Raw genomic sequence first — 10,301 nt, forward strand, 5'->3', positions numbered from 1 at the left:
ACTGATTATCTGATCACATCAAAGGGCTCTGAACACACTGTGACATTAACTCCTAGATCACTAGAAAGAGACCCACAGCATGATCTCTCCTGCAATTTTTCAGGAATACCTTTCCTGAAAGGTAAACAGTCAGGAGAATGGGCCAGATGACAACCTACGGTATCAGTCTGTGCTGAGAGACTGATCCTATGATTTAAGTTTGTCATCTCCTATTTTAGAGGCAAAACCATGTATAATTTTCTCTGTCTGCCCTTTGCTGGCTGCCATAATGCCTTTTTCTTAAATGGTGCTTAAGAAAAACATGGTAAATTCAAAGACATTTCATGTATCATGACAGCACCTTCAACCCAAGTTGTTGCTCAGCAACTTATGACACTGTTTAGTCCTAAAACACTGATTGGTTCTTCTTGTGAGATTACCAAATTTGGGAGACTTGAGAAATGACTTTCAGTTCCCTTTCTCTGTGATAGGAGAGAAGTTCCTATTTGGACGGTGCTCATGGTTCTCCATTTTCTTTCAAACTCTAATTTCCTGTGTGTTTGAGGGAATTTCCAAAGGCACCTGAATGAGGACTTCTTGGTGATATTAAACGGGGAGGAGCCACTGTAGCCATGAGAATTCACTCAGGAAACAGGAATCCCTGTAAGCAGTCTAAGCAGAACTGAATATACTACAGGGAATTAGCCCTTAAAACTGTTAGGGGGTCTGGAAGAGCACAAGTCAGTGCAGACCCCTAACTTTAAAAGATCAGGAACCCCTAGGAAGCCTCTGCTGATGTTGCAGATCCTCTAGCACCCCTAGGAGTAAATGTCTTTAGGACACAAGGCTGCTGCCAAAACTCATGTCTATGAGACCTGTCCCTGAGATGGCTGAGGCCTAACTTCCGCCTCCCAAATCTCATAATACTGATTTCACTGGAGAAATGTATTCCACATTCAGAAACCTGGGGCACAGCAAACCTGGGAGAAGTCATATTCTTACTTCTATTCCTTAAGATATGGACAGGACCAGAGAAGCAAATGGAAATTTTACAAAAATTACTAAATGCACATATGTGTGTCTGTGTTTGTGTGTATATCCACCACAGATCACTCTGGTTCTCCCCACAGTGCCAAGTCTAAATCCAGAGGACACATTCTTCTGGAGAAATAGGTTAGGGCTTTCACACTGGGTCCAGATCAAGTCTGGGACCTCAATATTTCATTTGTTTGTGTCGTTTGAGTTCTGAGAACCTCCAGCCTCTTCTTTTAGCTTCCCTTCCACCACCCCCTACCCCCTTTTCCTTCTGCACTAAGGGTCTTCACAGTGTTTTTCCCCTACTAAGGACTTCCTGCCAGAAGTGCTGAGGGAATATTGATCTAGGTATTTCCTTCTCAATTCACTACATAAGAAATTTTTCTTGTGTCACTTCTTCGCGTCCTGAGAGGTCGCAGAAGCTGGTCTGCAGGAATAGATCCCTATCAGAATAAAAACTGTGAACTGTTGATAACAACAAATGCACTAGGACATTAACAAATGTGCTAGGGCAATGGGTTAATGGGCCTTCCTAGAATGTCCTGTGTTAACAGGGGGCTCCATGATGACTGGACTCATCTTTAACCTGGGAGGATGGCAGTTTGAGTTTGATTCATTCTCTCTTCACCTTTACCTGAAACCTGATGCTTTAAAGACCAGAGTTATCTTTATACAGACCTCCTGAGGTGTGAAATTACCCCGCTTTACTTGAGTAGTCTTTGTAAATTAGAAAATGCAGGTAGGGGTGTGTGTGTGTGTGCGTGTGTGTGTGTGTGTGTGTGTACGTGCACATGTTTAGAAATTTCGAATCCACATCTCAGAATATTTTCCTGCCGGCCAACTACAAGTTTCATTGCTATAACTTGAGCATCTATAGTCAGATTGTTCTATAATTCTCTGTGTTCTTGTCTGTTCTAAATGGCACAAGCTAAGCCTTATCATTGGGAGAGTCTGAAGGAAGAGATTAGCTTGACCAATCACCAAAGAAGCCTCAGGGTGGTTGCCTCTAATAGCTGCCCGCATATGGCCAGTCCGTGGCTCGATTCACTCACTCAGCACCTCCTGTTCCTTAGAAATTCTGGCAATTTGTTTTCAGAGTTCCTTCCATTTCTATCACCTTGGCCACTCCAAAGCCAGCACACAGAATTAGGATATCGGACATTCTGATGCTCTCATCTTCTCATCTTCTGAAAAAAATGCATCCTCTCACCTGTGAATCCTTTCTTAGCTATTCTTCCAGGAATAGGGAATGATTGTATTCAACCATCCATGTAAAACACAGCCCAGAAACTTCATTTAAACATGATGTTCTGTTTCATGAGTAAACTATGGAATCTCATCAAGGTCAGAATGATTTTATAGAATTCAGGTGTGTTTGTATGCATACGTGTGTGTGTGTGTGTGTGTGTGTGTTGAAGGAGGAGAACTGGGAAAGTATCAATTTCAATCAATCTAATTCATATAACTTTTTTAATTTACTGACTTTTTAAATTAAAGAATAATTAATTAATTATTCTTTAAATACTATGTGATCACACTCTTTATTTAAGGTACTTTCTTTTGTTTATTTTTTAAAACATCTGAAGCATACAAATGTAATTGCTAGGTTGGAAAAGCACTAAATGGAATCCTTAAATCAAACAAAAACTCATTGTGTCTGCTATTGCCCCTTTAGATAATTTCATTAGAGATGCTACTCCCCTGTGCTTGGGTAGGAATTGTAGCATACTTCATGAATGATTTGCTCGATTCTAATTAATATTCTATTCTACCATTCCCTTAAATTGCACAAGTATATCTTAGTTTCAGCAATTAGATTGTTTGGTACTACATAATAATTGAAAGTCCCAACTTGATTTGAGATAAATCTTTTTCTATCTCTGTGTAAACTGCTGCAGTCAGGAATGAGTGTGGTTCTCCTTCCTTCTAACACTCTACTGGCGCTTTGAGGCCATAGCCCATCTAGGGCAGGTTCAGGGAAGGGGAGGAAGAGAAAAAGACTGGAAATGTCTTACTGAAAATGAAATATTTGTGTTCTCTTAGCCTGGGTGACGTTCCAAGTAAAGCTTTTCTCTTGTGCAAGGTTTGGTAGGCTCCTCAGATTCTCTCATGGCCCATGTCTGGTGTGTAGGGAACACTAAAACATCCTTTGTGTCCACAAACTCCGGGAGTGTGACCATTCCCAATGCGTCACTGTGTCAAGATCCAATACCAACTAATCCATATACCCCGCTCTTCAGGATTCTGATGGGAACAGAAGCCAATTCCATCATCTTCAACCACCCAACTTCATATCAAGTAGAGGAAACTCTTGGTACCCCTAGAAAACAGTTTCACTAAATTCCAGGCAAGTAAGTTGGTCCCTTTCCCACATACATTGGGAGTAGATGATAGAATTCATAGTAAAGAGCAGATCTATTCAAGGATATCACAAATCTGCTTCATCCTACATTCTCTGACCGCCCTTTGATCAGTAGAGAGACAATAATAGAAACCTATTTTTCCCATCATTCCTTATTTATTTATTTGTTTTATTATACTTTAAGTTTCTGGGATACATGTGCAGAACATGCAGGTTTGTTACATAGGTATACATGTACCGTGGTGGTTTGCTGCCCCCATCAACCCGTCATCTAGGTTTTAAGCTCCTCAAGCACTAGGAATTTGTCTTAATGCTCTCCCTCCCCTTGCCCCCCACCCCCCAACAGGCCCCTGTATCCATGTATTCTCATTGTTCAACTCCCACTTATGAGTGAGAAAATTCAGTGTTTGGTTTTCTGTTCCTGTGGTATTTTGCTGAGAATGATGGTTTCCAGCTTCATCCATGTCCCTGCAAAGGACATGAACTTGTTCTTTTTCATGGCTGCATAGTATTCCATGGTGTATATGTGCCACATTTCTTTATCCACTCTATCATTGAAGTGTTTTCCCCATCATTTCTTTATGAATTCTGAAAAAGAGGTGAAGAGCAGTCTCACATGTCCATAAATAGATATCTGTGTTAATGACCTCTTAGCTGATACTGAGGAAAGACCACAAACATTAAAAACAAAACAACAAACATATGAAAAAGTATAAATCATGGTCATTGTCTGTTACTGGTCACATAGACATATTTATAACACAGTTTAGGAAATGGAGGCAGAACTGGCCAATTAAGCTGTGTTTCCTAGTCCAGTTTTCTTACAAGATAATGGAAAAGAGTATGCATATAACATGCTTTTTGTTAGATTAAGCATCACTCTATTAAGGAATAAATCGGAGTTACTTTCAACCACTTTTAAGGATCCTGCTCTTTTTCCCAAAGGAAAGTTGATATTTGAGGCCTCAGTAAGTTCCATGTTCTGTCCAATTATTCAGCATTACAGTGCCTGTGTATCTCCAAGTGACTAAAGACTTATACTCTTGGCCATGTGCCACACAACTGAAGATTATTCTTTCAGGTGAAAGTGGCAGGATTCCTATAAGAACCTTAAGAGGCTTTTCCTTTAGTTAGAAGGGAATTTAGGGACTGGAGTTCTGAGAACTGGCCACGTCCAGACCATAGTGCCCCCAGATGACAGTCATTTCTGCCACCTTTTCTCCGGACATAAGCAGCATTATTTGGAAATCTTTTTTCATTAAGCATGATCTCTGCTCATTTCTGAATATCGTAAGAATGTCTGTGTAGCAGTCTTTTTCTACTTTTAATTCTTTTCTAAAAGGTATAATTGAGAGTAAGAAACAAAAAACTAGAAGATGGTTTATTTCATGTACACGGTCAGCAATCATAGTAAAGGAGCTGGGTTCCAAACATGTAAAACACTTACTGTAGCGAAGTTAGGAGGAAGACAAGGAGGGTGAAGATGAGAAGTTAGAAGTGTGAAGAATGAATCACTAGAGCCTTCTGATAAGAAAGGTAGTAGAAAATGATTTTTAAAGTACTTAAGTAGGTAAGATTTCAAATCCAAAAGTCGTGAATGAATGAAGGAAATTTTCACAAAAAAATAGAAGTCATGAGAAGAAAGTAGCTCTTGTTCACCCTGAGCATATCATGGGTCAAGCACAGAATGTAAGAGGGGAATTAGTTCTCACAATAAAATAGAAGAGAATATGAGTGGCTAAATGGCACCTAAAAAAAAAAAACCATCCCAAGACTTAAGCTAATACAGATGGTCTCTGACTTACGATAATTTGGCTTATGATTGTTCAACTTTATGGTGGGTTTATTGGCGTATTAAATGCATTTTTAGCTTAAGATATTTTCAAGTTATGATGGGTTTATTGGGACATAACCCTATTGTTAAGTTGAAGAGCATCTCTGTACACGAGCAGTGGTCCATGCTGCAAAATGTTTTTTAAAAACCAACAGTGAGGATAGAAAATAAACTATTTTAGGTTTCTGAGATTACTTATGAACTTTGAACCTTTAAGGTAGAAAGAAAGGTGAGAAATATGCCAGAAGATTGTTACTGCTTTCACTGAAATTCTCTTTTGGGGTACAGTTTCTTTTTACAGATTAAAAATACTACTATTATGACTAAGACACTAAAGTTTACTTCTATGTATTAGATAATGGTTGTATTTCCATTTTACCTGAGAAAACTGGGTTTAAAGAAATCTAATCTTTTGGTCAAGGGCTTACTTAGAAAGTGGCAATTGTGGTTTTCTAAATCAAGTCTCTAGCTCTGTAGCCAATAATATGTGGAGTCCAAGAACCAGTCCACTCAAAACACTGAAACCACTCAAACCACAAACATGTCCTTGGGTAGGGATGACAGCTGGTTTTTTCTTGTATACTATGTTTATATCTGACTATTTCAAAGGTTCTCAGGACACATCTTTTTCCCTTGATTTTCTAAGGTGTAGTATAAGTGGGACTAGGTTTCCCTCTTGTGGTCAACAGTGTTTAATTCTTCATAAGTGTTTTTTACATTGAGTATTCAGACACCTTAGGAAAGATCAAGGATTTCTTAAGTCAGGATGCTTCAACTAATTTTTTTCATATGTGCATACTCCAAGTGTGCTTGATTTAATTAGGTCACTTAAACGGTTTGTAATTTTAAAATATTTAAAGTCTTTTTATAAGTATTACCATGCCATTTTTGAATAAGCACACGAAATATAGGATATACTTTTAAATAATTTGAAGGTTGAAATAATCTCTTTAAACGGACAAAATTAACTCCATTTCATTTTGAATCTTGTGGATAAATGCCTTATAACATCCTTTCTACTTCTCCATGATATGTTTAATCTTACGCTGATTTTCTAGTTGTTTTCTGGAAACCTGATGGAGGAAGAACATCAGCTGGATCTTTAGACAACATTGCTTGTGGCACAAATGGCTGCTGGTTGGCGTTTTGTATCTTTACCAGGAAGAATACTCGATGAACCATAACAAATGACGGGGACCCATAGTTTGGGTATCTCTGAACGCAATGACCCCTGTAACTGAGCATGCCCTTTACAGGGACTCTGCAAGCTGTGCCCTTGGGTTTGTTATAAGAGGTAGTAGCTCCTGGATGGCATGGGGATTCTAAGCCGGGGTGGACACAACTTCCACAGGTGTAAATTCAGCTCCTTGTGCCTGAGCTGTCACTTTGGGGATGGGGGCAGAGGATGAAACTAGCACCTGGAATAAGTTATAGACTGTTTCAAGAACTTCTCCCACTGAAGAAAAAAACCTGATTTAGCACTTTGGCATACTTTGACTTCTGTCTAATATCCTTCTAAGTGAATCTGAGGGCCAGGTGTGGCCTATGGTAAAAACTTGAATATGAGTATTTAGTTAAACCTAAGAATACTCCCTGCCCCCAGGTATTGATACACGGACAATTTTCATTTTATGTCTTTTTTTTACATGTGTATATGTCACATGGTATAGTGTATACATAGGAGATACACACACACACATTTCCCATATTTTGGGGAAAAAAATCTGCGTATTTTTTATGGCTTTAACATAATTAATAGTTTTAGTCTTTTATTTTTGTAAGCAAATTAACTTACGTTAAATACACATATCATCTAAGGATAGCTGATATGTTTATTTAAGGATCTAAGGATAGATGTACAATATTTTAATATATGCCAAAGACATATTTTTAAAAATACGTTGAGAAATTTCTGGTTCCAAGACAAGATGGAGTAGGTGCAATTCTTCCTATTCCTCCTACTAAGTACAGCTATAGACAGACGTAAGAAGCCCTTGAATGACGGAGAGGAGAAGCAGGTTGGCCTCAGACCACGGGACTGGGGAATGACAGAGTGGTGAGTTCCATGGGTTTACTTTCTGCCTAATATATCCAGGAATGAGTGCTGGAGAAACTGGAAAACAGGAAACATCAGTAGTCACAGACAAAAATATCCTAAGGAAAGCATGTTTCTCTATCCAACGGAATGAGGAAGAGCAACCTACCAGGCAGATAACCGATAGTAACCGCACTACTCCAGTCAAATACAGAAAAATCAGTGGCTCCCAACCCGCCTCAGTCAGCAAATGCTGAGTGAGGAGCTTTGTCTTATCCCATTGCCTGGTGATAATGAGATACCTCCTGGACCCATCAGGCTTACGTCAGAGGAAGCCACCTGGGGATTTAGGACTTTCACCACTGCCCATCCGTAATCAGCCACCTCCGCATTGTGGTGTTGCCCACATTGTGGGCATAGTGAAGCCCATGCGAAGAGCCTGGACTTCCACCTGCCCTGTTGGAAGGAAGCGCTCCTCACCCACTTTGCCAGGGTGCTGTCAGAGGATGCCAAGTAGAAAGCTGGGGCTTTCACCACTGCCCAGGTGTAAGGAGGCACTCCTACCCTCCTGGGGTCAGTAGAATCCACGTTGGAGCACCGATAAGACCCTCTCCCTCCCAGTCAGGATTCTGTAAATGGAGGCCTAGTGGGGAGCCTGAATTCCTATACCCAGCCTACAGCCACAAGGCGCCCCTGCCAAAGAGCCTTCAGTTCTAAGTTCACCAGGAATCGAACCTGTCAACACCTTGATCTTTGACTTCCCAGCCTCCAGGACCGTGAGAAACACAGAGGGTCCTCCGATAGCATTGCTTTGTTCAACATTGTTTTGTTGCAATGTTGGTGAGAAAATAAATAGATTCCTGGCCAGGGCCACTGTCCATGTGGAGTTTGTGTGTTCTCCCTACGTCTGCATGGGTTTTCTTTGTGTACTTTAGTTTTGTCCCACATCCCAAAGACGTGCATGTTAGGTTAATTGGTGAGTCTGAATTGTCCCAGCAGACAGAAAAAGCAAAATTGTGCTTCCAAAGATCAGGAACTACAGGAAGCTACTATTGGCATTAAATAGCACTAAACAGACCCACACTCCTAGCAGCTGCTGCTACTTGCTGTCAGAAGCAGAATGACAGCAATTCTCCACTCTCTTCTAATTGCAAGTGAGTGTCTTCCTAAGAAAGGGACCCTAGAAGAAGTGGTGTCCAGGCTTCAACCCCAAGTGATATGGAAAAAAGCACAAAACAGGGGAAAATTGATTTAGTACCAACAGACAGTATCTCCAACTTAAAATATCTTGAATATTTATTCCTGAATACATTACCCTTTTCTAGTATCTCTGTTTACATTTTCCTTATTTGTGTTTACATATCTATTTGATGAATTTTTAGCATTTTTAGTAATTTACTAAATCTATATTCAATAGAAATATCAAACCTAATATAATGTATGACATTATCAGATATAGAAGATCTTAATGCCATTAATTAAATGTTAGCCTCTTGGGTTTTAATTTATATAAAGCTTAGTTATGTGAAAATACATGAAGATCAACCAAATGAAAAGAGGAAAGATTATTCACAAATGGCTTTAACAAAGGAGTCAGCCACCATTATTTGCATTTTGGCAGAGACTACAAGGCAGGCAGAGAAGTAGGAAACTTTATAGTGGTAAAAAGGGACCTGACTGGAGGCTGCTGGCCTGGGGAATGTTTAAGGGAAAACTAGAAGTGGAATATCCTATGTAATTGGCTAGGGTGCATATTGAGCTTTCCCTGGTTGGTCCTAAGTTGGAAGCAGGCACAAATATTGGGGAAACTGTCAGTTATTAATCAAGTCCTGGCCATTTTAGAACAATTGTTATAAAAGTTATTATTTAGCTTCCTGGATTATCACTGGAGACAGCAATCTGACTTCCTGCACGTCTGACTTATAGCAGACTATCTTGCTGGATTGTTTATTGTAGATAAGGGGATTGGTTCCCTGGGCAGGTTGCTGTAGGCTGTGGGTCAAAGGTCTTTCAGAGCAACAGGCTGGAGTGCAGTGGCGCAATCTCGGCTCACTGCAACCTCTGCCTCCTGGGCTCAAGTGATTTTCCTGCCTCAGCCTCCCAAGTAGCTGGGACTACAGCTGCACGCCACCATGCCCAGCTAAATTTGTAGTTTTAGTAGAGGCGGGGGTTTCACCATGTTGGCCAGGATGGTCTCGATCTCTTGACCTCATGATCCATCTGTCTTGGCCTCCCAAAGTGCTGGGATTAGAGGCATGAGCCACCGTGCCCAGCCAGTCCTATTTTTATATATGGTCTGGCCATTGCCTCTTTCTATATCCAGTTTTTCAGTGAGCACAATTTAAAATCTTATTCTTTTTTCCACCACAGTATAAGATGCATTAGGGTCACAGTAGGACAATTGTTTAGCTAAGAAAGTAAATAGGACTAGATGAACTAAAATTCCAAAGAAGAACCATGCAAATGTAAGCTGATGTTTGGACATCACATTTTCTCTTGGTAGCATTTGCTGTTTGTAAGTGTGCGCTGCATTTTAGTGTCATTTTTCTGCTACAGTTTTCTGCTGTAGGAAAATTTTCGCTACAATTTTCCTAGTTTTCTGTTGTAAGAAAGAAACCAGCAGCAATTATGGGGTCAGATTGATGTAACTAGAAAACTGAGGCATCTCAAACACTCTGGTTTCCTCAAAACACATTGGTTAACTTCTGATGCTATGGTAAAAGGTAAAACAAAAAAACTAGAGTGTCAACTTCTGAAAGGCAGTGCAAAATCTTTCACTGTCCAGTGGTGTTGAGGAAACAAAGACCTACCATTGATAAGGGGCCTAAAACAAAACAGACGTAAGTTTCACAAGAACTGGTGAATTGATGCCAAGTAGCAACAACCACTTATCACCTGAGGACACTTACTGATCTGAGTGCTTGTGTGGAGTTAATAATCCAGGTTTGGCCTCTGACAATGGGCTCCTCCAATGAGCTAAGAAATTAGAAAGTTTTGTGTCATTTGATGTGGTGCTGAAATGACAAGATTTGAGAGTCAATGACCTCAAGCGCTTT

Source organism: Macaca nemestrina, chromosome 5 (assembly GCF_043159975.1).
Source record: "Macaca nemestrina isolate mMacNem1 chromosome 5, mMacNem.hap1, whole genome shotgun sequence".
Lineage (NCBI taxonomy): Eukaryota > Metazoa > Chordata > Mammalia > Primates > Cercopithecidae > Macaca > Macaca nemestrina.